Genomic DNA, 26,650 nt, shown 5'->3' with positions numbered 1-26,650 from the left:
ATATTTTTTTCAATAGTCATTGACATTTGACATGTGCAATTATTAGTTTACTTTATATACTACGTAGTTAGCCTTTGAAACATTCTCCCTGTTGACAATTATTTACAAGTCAAACCAAGTGGGCAAAGTATTCCTACATAAATAGATATAAATTTGTAATTGGTTAGACATACATATTACATACTACATTAGTTCACAATAACAATGGTGAACATAATATTTTTAAACCCATTTCTTTCATTATTAATATTATTTACATCAATAATATTCATGAAATTCATAGTACAAAGAAATAAAAGATCACTTATAATTCCTCCAAGTCCACCAAGTCTTCCCTTAATAGGCCATTTACACCTCTTAAAAATACCATTTCATGAAACCTTACAGAAAATATCACAAAAATATGGCCCTATAGTTTCTCTAAAATGTGGTTCACGCTTAGTACTGTTAGTTTCCTCACCATCTGCTGTAGAAGAGTGCTTTATAAAGAACGATATCGTGTTCGCCAATCGTCCTCCTCTTCTCATAGGAAAACACCTTGGCTATAATTATAATTCAATGGTTACTGCTTCATACGGTGAACATTGGCGTAACTTGCGTAAGATAAGTTTACTGGAACTTCTGTCGAAACAGCGCCTTAACATGTCTGTTGGCATCAGGAAAGATGAAATAAAACAGATGCTGAGTAAACTACTGCAGGATAGTGTAAGTGCAGGTGACAGCTATGGTTACACCAAGGTTGAGGTAAAGTCAGTGATTAGAGGTATGGTTTTAAATATGTTACTGAGAATGCTGGTTGGGAAAAGATACTACAACGGCGAAGGCCAAGTGATGGATTCAGAAGAGGCGAGACAGTTTACTGATATAATAACAGAGGCTATTGAGTTATTTTCTACTTTGGACCCTGCAGATGTTCTTCCTGTGTTAAGATGGATTGATTACGGCGGGTTTTTAAAGAGGAATAAACAGCTCGCAAAGAAGGCTGATATATTTTTGCAAGGTCATATTGATGAATATACAAGGGAAGAGGTGAATGTACACAAAAATACTGAAGATCAACCTTTGATACATCGTCTGGTTTCTTTGCAGAAATCTGAACCAGAGTTATACACTGATGAGACTATAAAAGGTCTTATATTTGTGAGTTTCTTCTTTCTTTATTTCTTTTTTTCTTTCTTTATCTCTATATTCGTTTATATTGATATTAATAACTCTTTATGCACGTGATACATACGTTAATTTAAACATTTAATACATTGGAATTTATAAAATTAATTGGTTTTTTAGCAAGTATATAGCACCAATTGTTTTTTTTTTTTTTTTTTTTATTTATTATTACAAATGCTAATACGAATACTTATTTAGCTTATAGGACAATTTTACAATGAATATAACAATTTTGTAGCGAATATAATCTTTTAATCCAAGCCTTTAAAATGTGTTATTAATAAATTTTGACCATTCAATTCATTAAATTGACTAAGTAATTAAGGAAAATATATTAAAAATATTCCGTAAGTTTTATTTTTAACATGTATGTACCGATGATATGTGCAGCTATTATTAATTGCTGGGACAGACACTTCTACAACAACAATGGAGTGTGCAATGTCGGAGTTACTCAAAAGCCCGGATGTTATGAGCAAAGTAAGATCCGAAATGGAAAATCAAACCAGTCAAGAAAATTTGATCGACGAGTTGGATCTACCAAGAATACAAACTCTTCAAAACGTAATCTTAGAGACACTACGAATGTACCCTCCAGCCCCATTTCTAGTACCTCACATGTCATCACAAGATTGTCAAATTGGCGGGTTTGACGTACCACGAGGGACCATTTTACTAGTGAATACATGGGCTATTCACCGGGATCCAAATCTTTGGGACGAACCTACAAGATTTAAGCCAGAGCGTTTTCAAACGTATACGAATAGTAATCGTAAGGTTGATCAACATTGTTATAAGTTGTTGCCTTTTGGTGTTGGCAGAAGAGCTTGCCCCGGGGCGATGATGGGTAACCGAATGATGGGTTTAGTGTTAGGTTCATTGATTCAGTGCTTCGATTGGAAACAAGTTTGTGACGAAGGACAACCTCTTGAGACCTTGTACAAACCACGGCCTATACTCACTAAAATCCTTTCATCCTCAAGATCACTTTGATTTGTACCATGTTTTATCCTATGTTGTTAGTTGTTACTATATACTAAAGTATATGGAGTAACTCATATTTATGTAGCTGTATATATACCAATGACGGACTTGTAAATAGCTTCTTATATATTTTGTTACATTTTGCTTTTTAATATGTGCTCTGCTGCATCTCGTATTAGTTGCAACACTTTTTTATAAACTAAAAATAGTATGGTAGAAAGGGGTGTACCATGGGGTGTACCACGTGCATGGTACACCTGGAAGTACATTACATATAAATAAAAAAACATTGTGACAAATTTTATGTTCTTTTATTAGAGCAACCTTAACCATGAATAAATAAAATTGTTTGGGTTACTATTTGAATAAAATAATGGAAAAAAATTAGGTGATGGTGAATTGTTTGTACAAACCATTCATGAAGGACAACCTCTTGAGACCTTGTACAAACCATTCATGGAAATTGTTTGTCCATCCATGAGATTATAATATTAATAGATGAAGCCCGTGCGATGCACGGTTTGTTAGTATGTTTTTAAAAAATATTTTCATATTTATGTGATTAAATTGTTATTATATTAGTTTTAAAATATTAGATAAAATACCTAATCTCGCTCTAAAGATAATATTTTGTATTTAATTAATTTAAACTTTAAAATCTCATTCGTCAATTTTTCGTATGTGGCATTTGAATTATTTAATTGTAAAAGAAATTAATAATCTCTTATTTAATTGGCTACAACTTAAATTTATAATCCTACATGGTGCGCTAAGAAAATTAAATCCTACATGGCTCTCTAAAAACTCGGGGAAAAACTTTCGCCAATTTTGCTTAAGTGGCATTTGAATTATTCAATTTTAAAAGAAAATAAAAATCACTTATTTGATTGGATACAACTAAAATTTAAAATCTTACATGGCGCGCTAAAAAAATTAAATCCTACGTGGCTCTCTAAAAACTCGGGAAAAAACTCCCCTTTATATATATATATATACTAGTTTTGTGCCCGTGCGATGCCCGGGTTGTTTATTAATTTTAAGATAAATTTTTAATCTATATGTCAAATTTTAAAACATATCATTGATACAAAATTAGTTAGGAATTGATGAGTTTTTGTGATGATTTAAACTATATAGTAGGCATGTAATGACTAATAATAATAACATTGGTCAAAAACATTTCTTGACTCGTAACCTGAAATAATGACCATGTTCAAAATGACTCGTGACCCGACCCGATTGACAGGTCTACACACAGTAATAAAATTATATTAGATTGTAAAGTATATTGTTTTAATTGATTATAATATATTATAAATAATGGATGTGGTGCATTTTGAGCTAATTCCTTAGCTCCAAAAAAATACTATGATAAAAAAAATAAATTTATATGATAATTTATGAGTGTCATAATTTTTTTTTTAATAAAATTATAATTTAATTTATACATACGAAATATTAGTACTTTATCGAAAATAAAACTCTAAATTAACAATTTTATCCTAAAATTCTATCCAAATTTGATTGAAAATAGAATTCTAAATTAACTTTTTTATCCTACAAATTGAATTTTATATAACTTTATCCTACGTGGCGCGACACTTGGCGAAAAGTTGGAACGCCAAGTGTCGCTATTTCGTGCCCGTGCGATGCCCAGGTTGTTTATTGAATTTTAAGATAAATTTTTAATCTATATGTCAAATTTTAAAACATATCATTGATACAAAATTAGTTAGAAATTGATGTGTTTTTATGATGATTTAAACATTTCTTGACCCGTAACCTGAAATAATGACCCTGTCCAAAATGACTCGTGACCCGACCCGATTGAAAGGTCTACATAGAGTAATAAAATTATATTAGATTGTAAAGTATATTGTTTAAATTGATTAGAATATATTATAAATAATGGATGTGGTGCTAATTCCTTCGCTCCAAAAAAATACTATGATACAAAAAATAAATTTATATGATAATTTATGAGTGTTATAATTTTTTTTTTAATAAAATTATAATTTAATTTGTACATATGAAATATTGGTACTTTATCAAAAATAAAACTCTAAATTAAAAATTTTATCCTAAAATTCTATCCAAATTTGATTGAAAATAGAATTCTAAATTAACTTTTTTTATCCTACAAATTGAATTCTATATAACTCTATCCTATGTGGCGCGACACTTGGCGAAAAATTGAAACACCAAGTGTCGATATCTCGTCGCCTGGCTAAAAGTTTAGCTTTATATATTAGTTATATGATGATTAGATTATTTATATATGTATTTTAATTTTTAATAAAAGATAAATTGAGGTGTGGTAGGTAAATAGTAACATGAACACTATTTTTTTTTTTTTTTATTTATGGTTAAGAGGATGATTTTGGAAATTATTTGTTTGGTTTATGTATATGAGAGAGAAAATAACAATTTTTTTTTTGTTCATGAATAAGGATGCTCTTATATGTAGCTAATTTTAAGTCCCGTGCCATGCACAGTAATAAATTTTAAAAAAAAAATCATTTTAAATTAGTTTTTTTATTAAAAAAAAAATAGTTATATGTAACAAATTAAATAAAAATAAATAAATAAAAGTAAAAAAATAGTTCAATATATAAACTTACTCGGTTTTAGAAATATTAAAATAGATAAGTTGATCAAAAACGCGACATTTTATACTTTATTGGAGCATTCACATTCTATCACTATTTCATTCCCTTTGGTTTTTTATCATCTTAAATTCGGCTAAGTTAATCTATGTCTTTACCAATTTTTTTTATTATTTATTTATATTTTTTATGGATACCATCTTGAAAGACGTATTAGTTGGTGAGACTTCAGAAAGATAAATACATTCAAGAAAAATGAAATCATTACTACTACTTCATAAAATTTTAAATCAAAACCATGGATAAAAAAATCTTTCCAACTGCTTATACAACTTAAATGAAAATTCTAATGTTAATTTTGTATGCATATCCTTTTGGGTTCATAACTTCCTGCTTTCCACCGGTTTTTACAACAATAAAATTTAAATTGCACTCCCTCATAGTTTACTTATTCCTTAATTAAAAGCTAGAAAATGTACGTATGACGTCTATATGAACAAAGACTTATTTATACATGTCTACTTTTTTTTTTTTTTTTGAAAGATACATATGTTTCTTTAATATTTCCTCTATTATCTCATAATATTTTACACAATTAAAATTTTCTAATACTTATTGAAATGATTTAATTAATATCAATAATTATTTTAAAAAATGCATACTTAGATTGGCTATATTAGCCCTATATGGAGCTATATCCAAAGCCTTTTTTTTTTCCTGATATGATCTATGAAACTATTAATTATTTTATATGTAAAGACAAAGTTATATTTAGCTAGTATTGATGTAGTATGCAAAATGTTTAGTATAACACAATTTTGTCAAGTTTTAATTTAAAATATTTAATATTTTTTACAGATTTGTAAAAGGTATGGTTGGCTTATTTACATTACTTATATTGTATGTTACTAACTTAATATGTTCCACCTTCCCATTGTTTTCCTTAATTTCCTTAAATAAAAGATAGGAGAAGAAAAAAGGAAAAATAAAAAGGCGAAAAAATTATTCATAACGTAGTGACAAGTGTCATTACTTATTTGCTTTAAGTATAGGTCTATAGATAGATGTTTTTTTTTTTTTTTTATGAAACCTCATTTATATGTAATGTTCATTTCACCTATTTATTTTCTCTCTCTTCGATACACCCTCTCCTCTCCCTCTCCCGCTAACTTCTTTCATTTTATATCTTGGTTTTTTTTATAGCTTTTATGTGCTTAATTCATCACTAACACAAAACACATTTATTTTAGATTTTACACTCCAAAATCCGAATTTCACAACCAAATTTCAAAATTTTCATGATTTGTTAAAAAAAAATTAATTAACTCATATTAATGTCAAAAGTGAGATAAATTTTTTAATTGTAGTCATTTTGTATAATAAAAAAAAAAGGGAGGTCACCATTGGGGCGTAGCAGAAGTTGAAGGTCAGCGTTGAGAATTTCTCTTTATATTTATATGTAATGTTATTTTATTTTTAAGTTATGTTCTTTTATTGTATGTAACGTTCCTTATTTTATATGTAACGTTCTTTTTGGTGTACTCTATGTTCGTTTGTACTATATAATAAATTATTATAACTACGATTTTTTTTTATTTATAAGTAATGTTCTTTTATTTATATGTAATGTTATTTTATTTATAGACAATGTTATTTTATTTATATGTAATGTTTTTCAATTTATAGATAATGTTATTTTATTCATAGGGTGATGTTCTTCCGGGTATATCATGCGCATGGTACACTCGGGTGTACAAAACAATTATTGCTTATAAACTCTTCTCAAATTACTTGAAAGTTGTTGAAAGGTGCAATACATTTTTTTTTAAAGAAAAAGATCCAAATTCAAACCAAAATTTTAAGTGAGTTCGAGAAGCAAAATAATTTTTTATTTTTTTCCGTGACAGAGTAAATAAGCTATTTAACTTATACACAAACAACCAAAGCATGCATACTATTCTCTCCGTCTCCAAAAGAATGACCCTTATAGCTTAAATCTAGTCCCAAAATAATCATCCCATTTGCATTAAAATACTCTCCAATTTGCAACAATATTTGTGTAAAGTTAGCTTCTCTATGTAAATTTGGTTTTTCCATATACTTTTATTACTTTCTCTCTCTACTTTTTTACAAATACTATGTGAATTTCGCTTTCCAATGTACTTTTAGTACTATCTTTTTTACTTTCTTAACTCGCAAAATTAGAGCTATCAAAAACTGACCCCACCTGAAGACTCCAACCCGATTATTAACCGACCCGTCTAAACCAAGAAAAATGGTAACCCCAACCCAATCTGACCCGACCTGAAACCAATCCTAGACTCGAGTTAACCTAAGTATTTGAGACCCAAATTCGAACATGAACCGACCAGAATAAAGATGACATGACCTGAATATAACCCGTAAATTATCTACCTGAACCGAAATTGACCCAAACCCGTTTAAACCCGTTAAAACCCGAATTTAACCCAACCTGTTACTAACCCGACCCGAATTTAACCCGATCTGTTATTAATCCGACTCGAATTTAACCCAACCTTTTACTAACCCGACCTAAATTTTACCTGATCTATTTATAACCCGACCCGAAATCAACACGACTTGTTATTGCCCCGAACCAATTTCAACCCGAATTGTACATGACCCATTTCGAACTCAACCTAATGTTGTTGGCCTAACCCGATTTCAAATCACCTTAATTTCAATTTAGACCACCTTATTAATATTGATCAAAGTATAGTAATGTTAACAAACCGATCCAAAAAATGTACCCGAACTCGATATGACTCGACCTGAAATCAACCTAAAACCCAAATTAACCCAATATTTGAGACCTAAACCCAAACATAACCCGACTTGGAAATGACCCTAACTGATTGTAACCCGTAAATTATTGACTTTAATCGAACTCGACTTGAACCCGAGAATGATACGACCTGATTATAACCCGCAAATTATTGACTTGAACTGAACCCGACTCAAACCCAAACTGATATTAACCTGCAAATTATTGACTTAAACCGAACCCAACTTGAACCCAAGAATGACCCTAACCCGTTTTAGCCCGTGAAACCCAAATTAATCCCGATCAATTATTTACCCGACCCGAATGTAACCCGACCTGTTATTAACCCGACCTTAACCCAAGCCAAACCCGATAGATGTATTACCCAACATGACCCGACTCAAGCATGACCCAACTCGAACCCGACCCGCATAGGTTATGACATTAACCCGAATTGACCCAACCAAAGTTGACCTAACCCACACTTACCCGATCCAAATCCGACCCGTTTACCCGAATTAACATCTCTACACAAAATCAACCCAAAAGGGTCGTTCTTTCTGGGACGGGGAGCATATTTTGGAAAATTGGTTGGAACTGCGCAAACTGCTACTTGGATATGCACAACAACACGAACTTTTACTGGAGCAATGACCAATACAAACTTTAGGGTTTTGGGTGTCGTAAATTAAATGACATAAATGTTTTCAGTGCCGAAGATTCCACTTGATTCCGACTTCTTGAATTTTACTCCCTCCGTCCCTTATTGATAGTCCCTTATGCGCAATTTTTACGAACGGGGATTAATAAACATAAATAAGAAGTAGTAAAAGTAAATTGGAAAGGTAAATTTAATTAGAAAGGTAAATTTACATTGGGTATGCAAAAAAATTAGAGAGATAAAGTAATAAAAGTACTTGGAAAAACAAATTTTACATGGGAAAGTTAAATTTTCTTAAATATTATTGTAAATTGGAGAAAATTTTGATAAAAAATTAATATTAATGGTACTGGAAAAAAGCAAATGAGATTATTATTTTGATTAGCCATAGGAACTATCAATAAGGGATGGAGGGAATATTAATTATTAAATTAACAGATTATATAAAATAATGTAACATATTACTCCATCCGTTCTTAAAAGGATGACCCTTATGCCCTAAATCTTGTCCCAAAATGATCATCTCATTTACATTAAAATACTCTCCAATTTGCAACAATATTTGTGTAAAGTGAGTTTTCCCATGAAAAAATTGCTTTTCTATGTACTTTTATTACTTTATCTCTCTACTTTTTCGCAAACCCCGTGTGAATTTCACTTTCCAATGTACTATTACTACCATTTTTTCACTTTTTTAATACTCGCGAAATCAGCCCCAAAGGGTAATTATTTCCAGGACAGGAGTATATACTTTCTCTATCCCTTATTGATAGTCCCTTACGCCCAATTTTAAGTCCCAAAATGATAGTATCATTTGCTTTTTCAAGTAAAATTAATATTATTTTTTTACCGAAATTCTCTTTAATGTGCAACAATATTTGTGTAAATTTAACTTTTCCATGTAATTTTGCTTTTTCATGTACTTTTATTGCTTTCTCTCTACTTTTTTGCATACCCAATGTAAATTTTCCTTTTCAATGTAGTTTACTACTTTTTTATTTATGTTTATTAATTCCAGTGAAAATGGCCTATAAAGTACTTTTAATTAGGGCTGACAATCCCTAACCCGACCCGATAATCCGACCTGAACCCGACCTGAAGTTACTGAGAGATACCCGAACCCGAACAACCCAAATTCGACCCGATTTGACCAAAATTTTATATTTCGTAATAATATTAAGTTTTACACTAATTGTTTTTATTATTAATTCTAAGCATAACCCTAAATCGACCTAGAATCTGACCCGAATCCGACTTGTTGACCCGAATTGCCACTCCTACTATCAATAAGGGATGGAGGGAGTAATAACAAGGAAATAATTGTTACTAAATACTTCCTATGTTTCTCTACTTGACACGTTTCTTTAGTCACGTTTGCCAATGAACGATTTCAACCGTTAATTAATATCTTTAATTATCGATAAGTAAAAATTATAAAAGTTGATATATTGAAAATGTATATCGTGACGAATATAACAATACCCCTATAATCCCCTCGTATTTTTAAATATTTTTATAAATGAAATTTTATTTTATTTATGATATTTATTTGTATTTTTCCGTAATTTAATTTTAAAAGTTTCAAATTATTAATTTGGGTTAAAAAAAAATTTATTTTAGCACAAATTATTTTGTGAACCTATATTCTACAATCCATGATCATAAAAACAAAGCCTAACCCATTTGTTTATTTAATTGGCCCATTATTTTCATCAGGCCTAATTTTACCCTACAATTCTCTCCTATAAATACCCCATGAATCCCCAAAAATTTTCCACACAAAAAGGTTAGTCTTATTTTCTTTCTCCTTTGTTTTATTAATTTGTGTAATTATAATGATTGATTTTTGGGTTTTGATTTTATTGTCTGAAATTAATTTAATTAGAATCAAATAGTATTTTAATGATTAAACTTTCTAATTTCAGATTTTATAAATGACATAATTTTACAGATTTTGTAAATTTTATAACCTAGGGTTTTTAATAATTGAAAATCATGATTTTAGGGTTTTTATGAACAATTGATTTAGGGCTTTTATAGTAATGATGTTTTGAAATTTTGGTGATTATAACTACTGATTAGTTTAACTTAATTCCAGATTATTTTTAACACGTAAATTCGTGTTTTAATTTTTAGATTTCTGTTCGTTAATATTAATCCCGTTTTAATCCCGATCAGGTTCTAAACTCATCGGATTTTGATTAAAAAAGTAGTATTTTCCATGTGGAAACAACGTTTTAAGAAAGACTTACTACATATGGTAGTAAGCACCACCCTCTTGTGGCCAAATTCAGCCTCTAAATATGATTTTCGGGCAGTTTTGATTTTTAACGAAGTTTTTTTTATGCTTAAAATTTTATCCTTGAGTTTGATTAATAAAATTAATTATGTTTAGAGTTAATTAATAATAAATATATGTTTTTATTGAAGTTTTAAGAGATTTTTCATCATGATATATTGTTGGAAATTACTTGGGTTAGTAATATTAATTGTTGGTTGTTTTTTTTAGGAAGTGATTATTTCCTAGGAGACTTTTAATTGAGTATAAAAGTGATGTGTTGATAAAGTTTTGAAGGGTTTTTAATTAATCTAAAGTGCTGGAAATAGATTCTAAGTACTACTTTTGATGTTTTATAAAGAGGGTTTAATCACCCATTAAAAAGGGAGATTATTAGGGGTTTTTAAATAATTTTCAGATTTTTATTAAACTTTAAACTTGCTGTAATTTCATGTATAAGAGTGTATTTTAAGGTTTTTTATGAAGAAAATTTAAAGAAATATATATAAGCCTTTAATTTTAACTAAAAGAGGGTTTTAAAGTGTTGTTTAATTGGATTTTGAAGGTTTTTAAGTAAGTTAGTATTGCTGTAAATTTAATTGCTTGGGTATTTATTAAAGTATTCTTGTTTTGTTTAGGGGAGGACTTTATAGAAGGTGATTTCTAGTTAGTAAAGTGGCATATCAACTCGTATATTCAAGGTACGTACGAGTTACGAAACCTTGCTTTTAGGTGCATGTTTAAGGAGGGATCGAGAACTTGGTATCATGTATAGGGATGACTGGGTTAAATTGTTTGGTTATACATTGTGAATTTTCGTATGACGTGCACTATTCTATATTGCAAGTATTGTTTGTGCTCTAATTATGCAAGGTGTGCTTAGAGGCAAAGGTATGTGATTGGTGAAATGATTAATTAATTACTCATTCATGATTATGGAAACATAATGAGTAAAGGAAGAATTTAAGTCTTATATGACGAGGTTAAGTTTGTAGGGTGCCTTATGCACTCAAGGTGTTTATACACCAAGGTAGTTAAAGGATTTAATAATAAATGTTGCTTGTCACTAATAAATCAATAATTGAAATTTGAAAGTTTGCTTTATTTACTTGATTAAACTGATAATAGATTAATTGTGTTGTTCATCATTGTGCTTGGTTTTGGGGAGACATTTTTAGGTGTCTACAGAAGCCCCCACTTTGACTGAGTTTGTAGAAACGTCAGTTTCGAAAACGATAGTCAAAGTAGTCGATAGGGACGGAGAATGATTTAAGACGTTCTGCGATCCTAAATCATTCTATATACACCGATACCTGCAGAAAAATGTTAGTTCTACAGATAAAAGAGTAAAGGGATAGAATGCATATCTGACACCAGTGTATCGGTGACAAATGAGTTTGGTAGCTTCCTATGCTTGAAGGAATCCACCGGATGACGTTTGTTGAAATGCTTTCCATGCTTGAGGAAAGCCGACAGATGAGTTTGGTAGCTTTCTAAGCCTGAAGAAACCTACCGGATGACATTTTCCATGCTTGAGGAAAGTCGACATATGACTTTGGCGATTTTCTATGCTTGAAGAAATCCACCGATAATGCTTTCCATGCTTGAGGAAAGCCGACAAAGGAATTTGGCGGTTTTCTATGCTTGAAGAAATCCACCGGATAATACTTTCCATGCTTGAGTAAAGTCGACAGATGATGAGATTGCAAGTCTCTGTGTATCGAGAACCTTGCGTCATGAAATGATGGTGGTTCGATTGTCCCCGAACGTGGGTTGTAGATGGTCCGCTTGTTCCCGGACGTGGGATGTGGTTGGTTCTCTTGTCCCCGAACGTGGGCTGTAGATGGTCCGCTTGTCCCTGGACGTGGGCTGTAGATGGTCCGTTTATCCCCGGGATGGTCCGCTTGTCCCCGGACGTGGGCTGTAGATGGTCCGCTTGTCCCCGGACGTGGGCTGTAAATGGTCCGCTTGTCCCCGGACGTGGGCTAGTTGTAAATGGTCCGCTTGTCCCCGGACGTGGGCTGTAGTTGGTTCGCTTGTCCCCGAACGTGGGCTGTAGATGAGACCTGCAAAAATAAATTTGCCAATGGATTCGTATATATTGCGATTGACTTAACCACTGACTTGACCAAGTTTGACTTGATGTGACATGACATGTGTATGACTTGTGAGTGTGTGTGTGTGTGTATGTGTGTGTGCAGACACAAGCAAACGAAGATGCAAAAGCAAAAAATTTCCGTCAATTTTTGTCATGAGTGGAGGGTACCGACTTTCTCCCGAAAAAGAAAGATGTGAAAACTGAACTTTTATTTTCGAACTTCCCTCGATGAGAAAATTTTGAAAAAGTTTTTTTTTAAACTTCCTCAAAAGAAAAGACGCGAAAAAAAAAGGAAAGAAGTTTTGAACTTCTTCGTTGAGCAAGACAAAATGAATCGCATGGATTGGATTGCTTTTCTTGAAAGTAATGTATGCATGATGCATGTCCTTAGGCTAGGAGGCTAAGGACAATTACATCATGTGACACGATGAATGAACTTAGATCATAAAGCTAAGCATCATTTATGGTGTAAAGAAACGATCTTGAACGTCACTTAGGTCTGGAAGCTAAGCACGTATACAAATGAAGTGATTATTGCATAATGAACGTTGCTTAGGTCAAGGAGCTAAGCACGATATGCTTTGTATGATTAAAAATCATTGATATATAAATGTTTCTCAGCACATTATGCGATTCATGAAACATGAATATTGCTCAGGTCAGGAAGCTAAGCAAGTATACAATGTTTCTTCTAATGAATGTTGTCTTTAAATATGATGAAACATGCACAGTGTTGAAACAAGATTTCATGATGAAGGGCTCTTAAAGGGAAGGATGATTGATATGGATATGGATGTGTGAGTGAAGTGTGTGAATGTGATACTAAGGCTGGCTGCAAAGGTTATGGTGATGGAAATATATGTGAGAAGAGTCAAAGATGATGACTCTTTAGGCTGGGTAGGCTAAATGATGTGGGTTCATGCCCCCAAGTCTAGCTCTAGATGGGTAGGGGTAAGCATTAGATATTCTTTGACTCGATCATGCATGGATATGAATATGAATGTGGATATTAATGTGAATGTGGCCGCACCTCGATGTGAGGTTGCCTACGTATCCGTTAGGAATCAGGCCAACGTAGCTCTAATCGAACTTTGAACAAGTGTGTGTACACCTCAAAGAGGTCTTTCAAGGGTTGTAATGTGGATAAGATGAAGGTTTAAAGAAGAAAGGGGTAAAAGGCTCAAGACCCGAGAGAATCCCCAAGATATGCAATTGTGTATTTGAAAATTTTGAATTTTGCAAGTTTATTTTCAACCTTTTTTTTTTTTTGAATTTCTTTCTTTTTTTTTCTTTTGAATCAATGTAGGCAATCTCAGATCATGCGGTCCATCACTCACTTAGCATTCATGTTTCTCAGGCACGGTACCAAGCACTCGATAAGAGACGCAATTTGAGACGTGTTCATATCAAAGACATTGGAACACTTGCCTTTATTAGACATTGTTTTATTGTTGTTTTGCTACTTTTTTTTTTTTTTTTTAACTTGCTTTTGAATGTTATACAAATTACACACCTTCCCATCCCAGGGCTAGGTGATTGTGGGTTGAATAAATAAGGCCAATCGTTAGACGAGGCTCAAAGTGGTTGTAGGGAATAGTTTCAAGCCTTTAAATCCCACTAGCTCGAACCCCACTGTGATCATACACTAAAGTACGGTGGCGTCCAAAAGGGAAGAAGATAGAGCAAAAGAGCCGCCAACAAGTTTTTAAGGAACTTGTAAACCATCACGAGGTGAAGGTTACACCCCTTAACGATCCAAGAGATCGTCAACTCCATAAGGTCATGAACCAAAATAGGGTTCGGGGATGATGGTACAAATCCAACCTAAAAGAGATTGAACCTGCCCTAATAATAGGCCTCTACTTTATTCTGCTCGTATTCATGTGCGCTTTCTGATTAACATACAATCAATAGGATTAACCCTAAACCTGTTTATCTATGTTGGTTGAATATAATGCACAAATAAATCTATTATTGGCGATCACTTGAATTATAATCACAATTAACCCTAACAAGATTATTAATTATCTTATTAAGCGTGATTGCAAATACAAATTCCCTTTAAACATGCAATAAAAGGTGATCAAGCAATAACAATATAATATATCAAGCAACATATATAATAAATAATCAACATCATTAATAATAATATTAATCATAATCATAATCATCATAATCGTGTTAAAGCATAGCAAGATCCTAGGCATGATACTAACAAGATTAATAACAAACCCTAGCATGTCACTAAACAATAAAAATCAAATCTTTAACCCTAACATGATACTAACATGAATTAATATTAGGAAGAGAATAAAACGCATCGTAACAATCATATTTAATATTAAAGTTACCCTAGACATGATACTAGGAATTATAATAACAATATAAACATGATATCTACATCATAAAATCAATTAAAACCATTAAAGTACTTACTTGGATGCCTTGTACCTCTTTCTAATAACAAAACACACACGTTAGTAACTTCAAGGAAAAATAATAATCAAAACAATTAAATTAAATAATTGAAATAGAGATTTGGGACCAAACCCTCAGAAATTAAAACCTTTCACGTCTAGGGCGAAGGCAACTTCGAATATGGCTAGGTGTTTCTAGATCTTGTGAATGCGGAATTTTGTATGTGAAAAAGCAAAGTTTAGAAAAGAGAGAGAATAATCAAGAAAATCTTGATGAGAGTTGGTGAATGAAGAGAGTTGATCAAAGCTAATTAAAACTAATTGTTGATGAGAATTCGTGAATGAAAACGGAGTTTTTAATACGATATTTATAGAGAAAATCATCCAAAAAAGATAATTTAACAAAACAGAGTCTGAAGACCACAAAAACACATTAGCGCCAGCCCTGGCTAGATGGCGCCAGCACCAAGGGCTAGCGCCTGGCGCCAATCCTGGTTCCAGGCGCCAAGGCCTGGGGTTGGACGCCAAACTGGTTTTCAACGCGTTTTCGAAAATCTGATAAATTTCCCGTACTGGAAGATAAAATAATATAATTCCATCGAAAATGCTATTTGATCTTGATTAAAACTCTGAAGAGTCCTAATTGAATTAGAAATGATGAGAACCTTCTAGAATGTTCTAGAAGACTAAAACCATTCCTAATTGCATTAGGAATGATAAATTATATTAGGCCCTCCCCTAGATCATTGGGCAGTACATAAAGCTCAAACCGGACCCAGTTTAGTAAATTAGCCATAATTTCCTCAACATTCATCGGAATTGGGCTTATAATATATCGTTGGAAAGGTCTTTGCAAGACTCATCCAAATAAACCACTATTGGACCCATATCATGGACCAACCAAACTGGATTGGCTGTTTTCTTAAAATAAAGTTTTCAAAAACAGGGAGAAGAGAAAAGAAATAAAACTTTAGAGAAAAGAAATAAAACTTTCCGCAACACTAGACCTTTCCACACTTTCGTTTCATTCGATTATGATTCGACGTGAAAGGCACTCATCACCGGGTTTGGTTTTGGGGAGACACAAATGGGTGTCTACAGAAGCCCCCACTTTGACTGAGTTTGGAGAAACGCAAGTTTCGAAAACGAAAGTCAAAGTAACGATAGGGACGGAGAATGATTCAGAACGTTCTGCGATCCTAAATCAATCTTGTAACGCCGATACCTGCAAAACTAGCATTAGTTAAACAGATAAGAGAGTTAAGAAACGCGTATCTTGCACCGTCGAGCACACGTCTCTGAAAGTAACCGATTGTTTTGATGACCTCCTGCAAGCTAGAGAATGTCATCCCGCTTGAAAACCGCTACGCCTTGTAACTGCTTCCAAATTAGAAGATTGCTTCACCTGAAACTATCCTCCGTGCAATAATAATATTCCACGTCCAAGGGAACATCACCGAAGATTATTTCTCTCGAAACAATCCCTATCCGCATTGATAATATTCCACGTCCAAGGGAATACTATCGAAAATTATTTCTCTTGAAATAATTCTCATCCGCATTATGATCATCTTCCATGCCTAAGGGAATATGATCGAAGACAACTTCGCCCGAAATTACCTTCAGTTGTTTGTGACAACTTTCCACAATCTAGGGAACGCCACCTTGTTGTTTCGATGTTCACTCATCTCTGAACAAAGAGCTTCTTTTTGATATGATCTTCTGAATGATGTGTCCACGCATCTCTAAACGAAGAGTTTGATTGATATGCCCACGCGTCTCTGAACAAAAGAGCTTGAAAAGGATTGTCCACACGTCTCTGAACAAAAGAGCTTGATTGATATGCCCACGCGTCTCTGGAGCAAAAGAGCTTGAAAAGGATTGTCCACGCGTCTCTGAACAAAAGAGCTTTGAAAATAGGAAATGTCCACGCGTCTCTGGAGCAAAGAGCTTTTGATGGAAATGTTCACGCGTCTCTGAACAAAAGAGCTTGATGATTGAATGTTTGTTGCGATAATGTTCTAAAGAAAAATTTCCGAAGACCAACGTTTGTCGATCTCTAAAGCTCGCCTGAACTTTATTTCCGCTAAAACCAGTATGTCGGTGTCTCCGTGATTAGGCGCTTTAAGCTAAGTGAGACGATCTTTCATCTGGTCAACCACTTATTGCAATTGTAATCAAACCGACTACTTAATCATGTCAAATTGCTTATAGGGGCTAACTGGCGCACCAAGGAACCCAAAATTGTTGTATGAAGTCGAAATCACCTTTTTGATAGGCTTCGAGCTCTGTTGTTGCTGAGATATTTCTGGCACCAGGCGCTGGAGTAGGGTCTTCCCTGTTCTGCTGCACCTGTATTTATTTTTTACTATAGAACTTTGCCAATTTCTTTAGCCATCTTAGGGTTGACCTAAGGCTTAATGTTTCTTGACTCATCGACTTGACACGACTCAAGGTATAAACTTGACTCGATGATTGACTGACTCGAGGTTGACTCGACTCAAAGTGAAATGACACATGTGTTAGACTCAAATCAAAGTGATATGACACGACATGACTCAATGTGTACATGACTCGTGTGTGCATTGTAATGTGATCGTGCGACTCGAAAATGCAGAAAAGCAAAAATTTCCGTCATTTTTGTGGAGGGTACCGACTTTCTCCCGAAAAAGTTTGAAGATGCATGTTGAATGAGCTTAGTCAAATGTTGTTTGATACTATCTCTCAAGGTGCAAGGATTAATCCATCCTAGGCTATCTCAACTGTTGACTCCATGATGAAAGTATTTGGGTAACTTAGGCAGGGAGGCTAAATACTTCATGCTTCGTGATGCAATGATATGATGAGTGATGTTGATATGACAAGGCATGCTTCAGCGTTGTATTAAGATTTCATGACAAAGGGTTCCTAAGGGAAGTGTATTTGGTCATGTATGCGTGATGTGTGTGATAGTGACACTAAAGTTAGGCCGCAAGAGCTAAGTGTTTGGGAAGATGTTATTTGTTAAAAGAGTCAAATGGTGGTGACTCTTAGGCTAGGTAAGCTAATGATGTAGGGATCAAGCCCCCAAGTCTAGCTCTAAATGAATAGGGATGAGCACAGGGGATCTCTTGATATGATCATGGTGTAAATGTGTGAATGTGAATATGAATGCATTTTTATTGCGGCCGCACCTCGATGTGAGGTTGCCTACGTATCCGTTAGGAATTAGGCCGAACGTAGCTCTAGCCGAACCTCGCACAAGTGTGTATACCTCAAAAAAGGTCTTTTTAAGGGTTGTAACGTGGTTAGGCTAAAGGTTTAAAGAAGAAGGGGATAAAGGCTCAAGACCCTAGATAAGCCCCCAAGGTGTGCAACCTCGCTTTTGAATCTTTGTATTTTCATGTTTGAATTTCTATTCTTTTTTAGCTCTTTTTGCTTTAACATTTATTTTATTTTTATAAGTGTGGGCAATCCCGATCATGCGGTCTATCACTCACTTGGCATTCATGTTTCTCAGGCACGGTACCGAGCACTCGATAAGAGACGCAATCTGAGACGTGCTCATATCAAAGATATTTTCATATCAAAGACATTGGAACACTTGCCCTTTTGTACACTTGTTTTCGTTTTTTATTATTGCTTATTTTTTGCTATTGCTTTCTTTTGAATTTGCTCAAGCTTTCTTTAGAATTGCATAAGTTGCACGCCATCCCATCCCAAGGTTAGGTAGATGTAGGTTGAAAAAAGAAGGGTCTATCGTTAGACGAGGCTCAAAGTGGTTTATGAAGAAAGGATTGTATAATTGAAGGGCGAAAGGAGATATGATGTGGCTACAAGGGGTGCCTCAAATTATTAGTATACCTTGTGCTTAATTCGACATGGTTTTTTTTTTTTTTTTTTTTTTTTTTTTTTTTTTTTTTTTTTTTTTTTATACAATATAATGAAATGATCATATGCAAGAAAATAAGTGCTCACTTTATTAAAGGAAAAGAAAGAAAATAATCTACCAAAATTAATCTAAAGGAAAAGAAAAGGTGCCTATGCTAGACTTATTGGGGAAAGGAAAAAATGAAAAAGAAATAGAAAAAGAGGTCATGAAATCTTGTCATTGAAGCTCGCCTCTTGTCTTGTGTTGTTTCCTTTATCATCACTCGTTCTTCCTGTTAACTGGAGGTATGGGAAGCTTGTTATTATCAATCAAATGTTGGATAGCCTCCTTTAGCTTCCAACAGCTCTCGGTAGTATGACCCCTACCTTGGTGGTACTTGCAGTGCTCGTCTGGATTCCAACTAGGCAATCTTTTCTTAAGTGGGGGATCTTTAGTAGGTCCTATGGGAGTAATGATTCCCTTGGCATGGAGTCGATCGAAAGCATCATCGTAGCTAATTCCAATAGGGGTAAATTCCCTTTTCGGTTGCTTTCGATTACCCATGGCTAGGATCTCACTAAGGTCGAAAGTACCAACACTATTACTAGAGTAGGTGTTTTCGGAAGAAGAAGGATAGTCGTTCTTCTTCCCTTTACAGCCACTGTTACCATTGTTACTAATCTTGGCCTTCTTGTCGCGCGGAGGAACATGAAGGAGATTTGAATCAATGAAGTCTTGAACACGATCCTTGAGGAGGAGACACTTTTCAGTAGTGTGACCGCGACCTTTATGATATCGACAATAGGAATTTGGATCCCAATTAGGAGAACGTTTTTCAAATGGAGGGTCTTGACTGGGACCAATGGAGTGAATGAGACTTTGATCGTGAAGACAGTCAAAAGCTTCATTGTAAGTCATTCCTATTGGTGTGTATTCTTCAATGGTCCATTTTGCTTGTGGCTTAGGAGCATTGAGTTCGTCATTAAACCCTTGGCGAGAATTTTGTTCAATGGCCATCACCCGATTTGCTAATCCTTCTACCACATTCAAGAGCATGGCAATGACATCTTGCAGTTTTCGAATTTCCTCTTTTAGACTTGACGAGTCTTCCTTGGTATCATCTAAGAAAAGACTTTCATCCTCTTCAATTATGGCCACTTCATCGAGAGAGGTCATATAAGCTGTCTCGATCATAGACTCTCCTACAGGTGTGATAAGAAGTGATGGATCAAAGGATGCTTGGTCATCTTCGACGGCTAGAATCTCGGAAGTTTCATTGTTATCGATCAGATCTTGAATAGCTTCTTTGAGTTTCCAACACTCTTCAGTGTCGTGACCCTTTCCTTGATGATATTTGCAGTGCTTATTAGGATCCCACTTAGGTGGTCTGGCTTCTGGAACCGGATCTTTGATGGGCCCTATGGGCATGACTAGTCCTTTGTGATGTAGCTTCTCGAAAGCCGTTTCATAACTCATGCCAAGTGGAGTGAACACCCTTTTTGATCTTTGGATTCGTGGTTTACAGGTGTTTGTAGCATGTACCTCATTAGAGGAAGAAGAAGGATGGTCGCTCTTCTTTCCTCTCGCACTATTATTTTTCAGAAGGTCATCTTCAATGTCAATTCCTATATTATAGACAGCTTTGAAAGTATTCAAGTCGTGTTGGTATTTTAAGTTCTTTGAATACTTCCCTTGGAGATTCTTGATAAACATCCTCACAAATTCTTTTTCGGTAGGAGCCATGACCATATTAGCAGAAATTTCCCTCCATTTAGTGAAGAAAGAAGTGAACCCTTCGTTTTCCTTTTGTTTTAACATCTCAAGTTGTCTGTGGTCTGTTTCGTCTTAGATGTTGCACTTATATCTATCTATGAAAGCGTTTGTTATCGACTCCCAAGAAGAGGTTTTTTCTTTCTCGAGAGAAAAGAACCATTGTTGACAAACGGTCTCGAGAGATAGTGGGAACAGAGAGGAGAAAACCTTCTTATTGATACCCTTAATGCTCATTATAGTTTCAAAAGCTCTTAAGTGGAAGTAAGGGTTATCTGTTGCCTTGAATTTAGGGATTTCAGTGGCGTTGAACTTATGCGGAAGAAGTTCTTTGTCCAGCGAGACCCCTTGCGAACTCATGCCCTGAAATTTATAGTCACTAGATAGCTTGCTTAGACTCTCTTGCATGAGATCCATCTGTTGTTGCTTCACAGGATCATCGACCTTAAGTGCGAGAAGTTTTAGTGTCTCAGTCACAATAGCCAATTGGTTCTTAAGATCATTGACTTCTTCTTGAGTTGCCATTATCTTCTTAGCCTTCCTCTTTTGACGAATCGGTTTATCAAAAAGCGAGACTTGAATAAGGAGATTGTCCTTGATTAATCGCCCTTCTCTCCTCGACCAAGTACTGTGGGAAAGGAATTTGGGGATACTTATTGTTAATTATTTGACTCAAACTTTATTCAACATGCAATGGATGGAGGAGGTGAAGAAAGATTGGAATAAAATGTGAAAGAAGATTTGGATGGAGGGATATGAACAATTAGGAGTAGAATGTACCCTCAACTCAAATGACGGAAAGACCGACTCATGCATGAACCTGAGACATGGCCATGGTGATGCATACTCGAAGTGTGTGCTAAGACTAGTGAGTGTAGGTGACATGTTAAGACTTGTGTCATGACCATGTGGCTAAACTATGTGACCAAGACTCGATTAATGACTTGACAAGGTGTTATTGACAGCGGAAATTAACCGAATTAATTAGTGAACTAGTTAATTAGACATTAGGTGATGACTCGACAAATAATCCGAACTGTCGGCCAAGCGACAGGACTGGCGTCACAATATGGTGATTGGCGCCAGACAATTTAGTAAATGTCTGGCGCTACACACTACAATGTGGCGCTACAGCTCAGACTTTGGCGCCAATATTGGAGCTTCAGTCTGGGACTGTTTTCGGTATTATTAGTCAACTGGGGTATGCCTAAAGTCGGACTAGGTCAATTTCGATTAAAAAAAAAGACTTTATTGACTCAAATTAATTAATTAATTAATTAAATAGGCAAAGTTCTTTAAGTCACTAATTTTAGTCTCAACACAAATCAACAAACGGTTAAGAGAAACATAGAATATATATGCACAACAAATAATGCACAATTAGTCAAGTAGGCACAATATGATGCAATGAGTTCGCAACCTAACCATGGCTCTAGTTATCTAAAGTTCGGGATATGGTTTAGTCAAATAGGGTCCATGGTTAATTGTCCGGATGCACCGCGTAGAAGCCTAAACGTGAAGGGTTAACGCGTGTGGATGGGACACCGCGAGTTTTTAGGAAAAAACTCACTTCCATGGTTTGGTGAATTCAACATCTCAGATGTACCCTTTGTTGCCAGGAGCGTTCAATCGGGTAGATAGAGCATGAATTCCCAGAAGGTTATGTCCATATGTAGAACACATATGGGTTTCAGAAAAGTGAGAAAAAATTCAATCAGGAAGTAGGATCGAGCAAACAATACGAAAAACCGGTCGAAATTAGAACGCATATTTCTGGCTCGGTATTGGGGGAAATTGGCGCCAGCAAACAGAGACTGGCGCCAACTTTTAACTGTAGCGCCTGGCGCCAATACTGGCGTCTGGCGCTACGGCTAAAAGTATGGCGCCAAGCTCTGGCCCCTGACGCTACTTCCCACATGCCTCAGCAGCTTTCTGTGCTCAATAAAATCATCCAGTTTCGCGCGGTGTTATTTCAGTCCTAGTTGTGAAAGACATTTCTCAAATTTCCTACGTGTAAAATCCTATGTTTTTTACTCATTACGGATGGTCTTTCCAATGAGAACCTTTTTTATGCATATGACAATAATGTTAATCAAAATTACGCACATGAAATACTTAGAACTTTTCGAGTCTCATCCACTCATTCTAAATCATTGCCGAAACAAATTCAGGAATTAAAATAGAAATCCTCCCCAGTGGAGTCGCCAAAAACTGTAGGGAATAGTTTCAAGCCTTTAAATCCCACTAGCTCGAACCCCACTGTGATCATACACTAAAGTACGGTGGCGTCCAAAAGGGAAGAAGATAGAGCAAAAGAGTCGCCAACAAGTTTTTAAGGAACTTGTAAACCATCACGAGGTGAAGGTTACACCCCTTAACGATCCAAGAGATCGTCAACTCCATAAGGTCATGAACCAAAATAGGGTTCGGGGATGATGGTACAAATCCAACCTAAAAGAGATTGAACCTGCCCTAATAATAGGCCTCTACTTTATTCTGCTCGTATTCATGTGCGCTTTCTGATTAACATACAATCAATAGGATTAACCCTAAACCTGTTTTTCTATGTTGGTTGAATATAATGCACAAATAAATCTATTATTGGCGATCACTTGAATTATAATCACAATTAACCCTAACAAGATTATTAATTATCTTATTAAGCGTGATTGCAAATACAAATTCCCTTTAAACATGCAATAAAAGGTAATCAAGCAATAACAATATAATATATCAAGCAACATATATAATAAATAATCAACATCATTAATAAGAATATTAATCATAATCATAATCATCATAATCGTGTTAAAGCATAGCAAGATCCTAGGCATGATACTAACAAGATTAATAACAAACTCTAGCATGTCACTAAACAATAAAAATCAAATCTTTAACCCTAACATGATACTAACATGAATTAATATTAGAAAGAGAATAAAAGGCATCGTAACAATCATATTTAATATTAAAGTTACCCTAGACATGATACTAGGAATTATAATAACAATATAAACATGATATCTACATCATAAAATCAATTAAAACCATTAAAGTACTTACTTGGATGCCTCGTACCTCTTTCTAATAACAAAATACATACGTTAGTAACTTCAAGGAAAAATAATAATCAAAACAATTAAATTAAATAATTGAAATAGAGATTTGGGACCAAACCCTCAGAAATTAAAACCTTTCACGTCTAGGGCGAAGGCAACTTCGAATATGGCTAGGTGTTTCTAGATCTTGTGAATGCAGAATTTTGTATGTGAAAAAGCAAAGTTTAGAAAAGAGAGAGAATAATCAAGAAAATCTTGATGAGAGTTGGTGAATGAAGAGAGTTGATCAAAGCTAATTAAAACTAATTGTTGATGAGAATTCGTGAATGAAAACGGAGTTTTTAATACGATATTTATAGAGAAAATCATCCAAAAAAGATAATTTAACAAAACAGAGTCTGAAGACCACAAAAACACATTGGCGCCAGCCCTGGCTAGTTGGCGCCAGCACCAAGGGCTAGCGCCTGACACGCAATCCTGGTTCCAGGCGCCAAGGCCTGGGGTTGGACGCCAAACTGGTTTTCAACGCGTTTTCGAAAATCTGATAAATTTCCCGTACTGGAAGATAAAATAATATAATTCCATCGAAAATGCTATTTGATCTTGATTAAAACTCTGAAGAGTCCTAATTGAATTAGAAATGATGAGAACCTTCTAGAATGTTCTAGAAGACTAAAACCATTCCTAATTGCATTAGGAATGATAAATTATATTAGGCCCTCCCCTAGATCATTGGGCCGTACATAAAGCTCAAACCGGACCCAGTTTAGTAAATTGGCCATAATTTCCTCAACATTCATCGGAATTGGGCTTATAATATATCGTTGGAAAGGTCTTTGCAAGCCCCATCCAACTACACCACTATTGGACCCATATAATGGACCAACCAAATTGGATTGTCTGTTTTCTTAAAATAAAGTTTTCAAAAACAGGGAGAAGAGAAAAGAAATAAAACTTTAGAGAAAAGAAATAAAACTTTCCGCAACACTAGACCTTTCCTCACTTTCGTTTCATTCGATTATGATTTGACGTGAAAGGAACTCATCACCGGGTTTGGTTTTGGGGAGACACAAATGGGTGTCTATAGTGGTTGATGAAGAAATGGAATGTGATTGAACAGTAACAGGGAATGACAGGGTTGCAAAGGTGCCTCAAATCATTGGTGTACCTTGTGTTTAGTTCGGTAATTGATTTCTTTTTTTTTTTTTTTTTTTTTTTTTTTGCTAATCACATGATCGAATGTAAGAAAGAGATGCTCATTGATGGAACATGTCATATAGACATAAGGATAAGGAGAACCTATGCTAGACTTATTAGGGGAAAGGGATGAAACAAAAGAACAAGAAAACATGAAATCTTGGTGAGAAGCTTGCATCGTGCTTTGTCTTCATGGCTGTTTATGAGTAACTTCTTGCCGCCTGGTGAGGAAAAAAGTTTGTTGTTGTTGATGCTTTGATTGGAAGGAAAGAAGGAAGGAGTGGCGTTCCCCTTATTCTTCCAACTATTGCCTAGTGATTTTAGACTCAAGTACTGTGTAAGGAAGAACTCACTTAATGCATTCACTCAATACTCGGATTGAAAAGGAAGAGTGTATGAAACGATTTTGAAAACTGATGGGAAATACTCCACTCATTCCTATAACGACGAAAAGCGATGCATGCATGGTCCTAGTATACGATCATAAACAATATAGTGCATTACTCGAAGACAAAGTGTGTGCAATGACTCAACATGTGTGATTAGGTGAGTTTATTAAGACTCGTGGTATGATCGCATGGCTAGACATGAGGACGTTGTGAAAAACAAAGGACCCAATGACCAAATAGCACGGAAGACTAAAAGACAAACTAACTTGATTAATTTTGTCAAATTTTAATGTTTATGCTATTTACTAGGTGAAAACGGTCCATTGGAAATCGTTAGTCATAAATAAGATCAACCACAATCAAAGACAAAGAACACATGTTAAGGTTAGCACTAGGAAGAGGACTAGAATTCTAGAAGAGTTAGGACTCAAGGGTATTAAAAAATAAATAAATAAAATAAAAATCTATAATCCTATATTATACGAGTTGACACGGATTAAAGGATTTGGCTAAGACTAGCTTGACACGAAAAGATATAAAAAAAATTAAAAAAAAAAAATAAAACAAAAGAAAGTTGACGCTAAAAAGAAATCTAAACTGGACAGGCTGTAGTATATCGGTTATAAATTTTGATCTGTGACTCTGATTTGGACGAAACCAACTCTAAATCAAAGGTAAAACTCGGGGCTACAGATCCATAGGTGGCACGACACGTAACTCTTTCTATAACTCCGGCTATGACCAAAACAAGTGCAGTATACGGGAATAAAAATCCAGGTGACTCAAAAATAAAAAAAATAAAATAAATCTATGGCTCGACTCTAATAATAAAAAAAAAGGGTTTGATAAGAGAAAAAAAAAATTAAAAAAATTCAATAAAAAAATGCACATGTAAGCATATCGTCACACATGATGCAATGAAGTTCGCAACCTAAAGTCAAGTTCTATGTTCGACTATGGTTAAGCTTTTGGGTGTCAAAGGGTACCATGGTTAAGAGTTTGGACGCGTTAGCAAGGCAGCCTCCCTTGAGGGTGTATGCCAACGGGCGGCTCCGCGAGTTCGTGATGAAATCGAACTCGACTCCATGGTTGGGTGGATTTAAAAACTCGGATGAACCCTTATTGTCATTAACGTTTTCGGGTTGATAGAGCTTAAATCCCCCGGGCTAGCCACATACGTAGAACACGTACTATTGTGGCAAAATAGGTGACCTAAAATGCATATGCATATGTGAAAATGCCAATTAAATCGCAGGAATACAATTTAAGAATCTTTCAAGTCTCATCCACTCATCTCAATTAAATATCGATCACTCAAATCGATAAATAACCAAGAATCCTTCCCAGTGGAGTCGCCAAATTGTAGGCGTCGCTCGAAGTGCGCCTACG

General features: G+C 34.6%; 1 pseudogene; it reads left to right on the top strand.

Moving 5' to 3' along the window:
- The first annotated feature begins 204 nt into the window (after nt 1–204).
- On the top strand, nt 205–2,160 carry LOC145637089 (cytochrome P450 81Q32 pseudogene; annotated as a pseudogene).
- The last annotated feature ends 24,490 nt before the right edge of the window (nt 2,161–26,650 follow it).

The sequence above is a fragment of the Chenopodium album genome, chromosome 6, assembly GCF_948465745.1.
Source record: "Chenopodium album chromosome 6, dcCheAlbu1.1, whole genome shotgun sequence".
Lineage (NCBI taxonomy): Eukaryota > Viridiplantae > Streptophyta > Magnoliopsida > Caryophyllales > Amaranthaceae > Chenopodium > Chenopodium album.
Note: the sequence above shows the minus strand (reverse complement) of the source record. Positions and strands in the feature narration are given on the sequence as shown.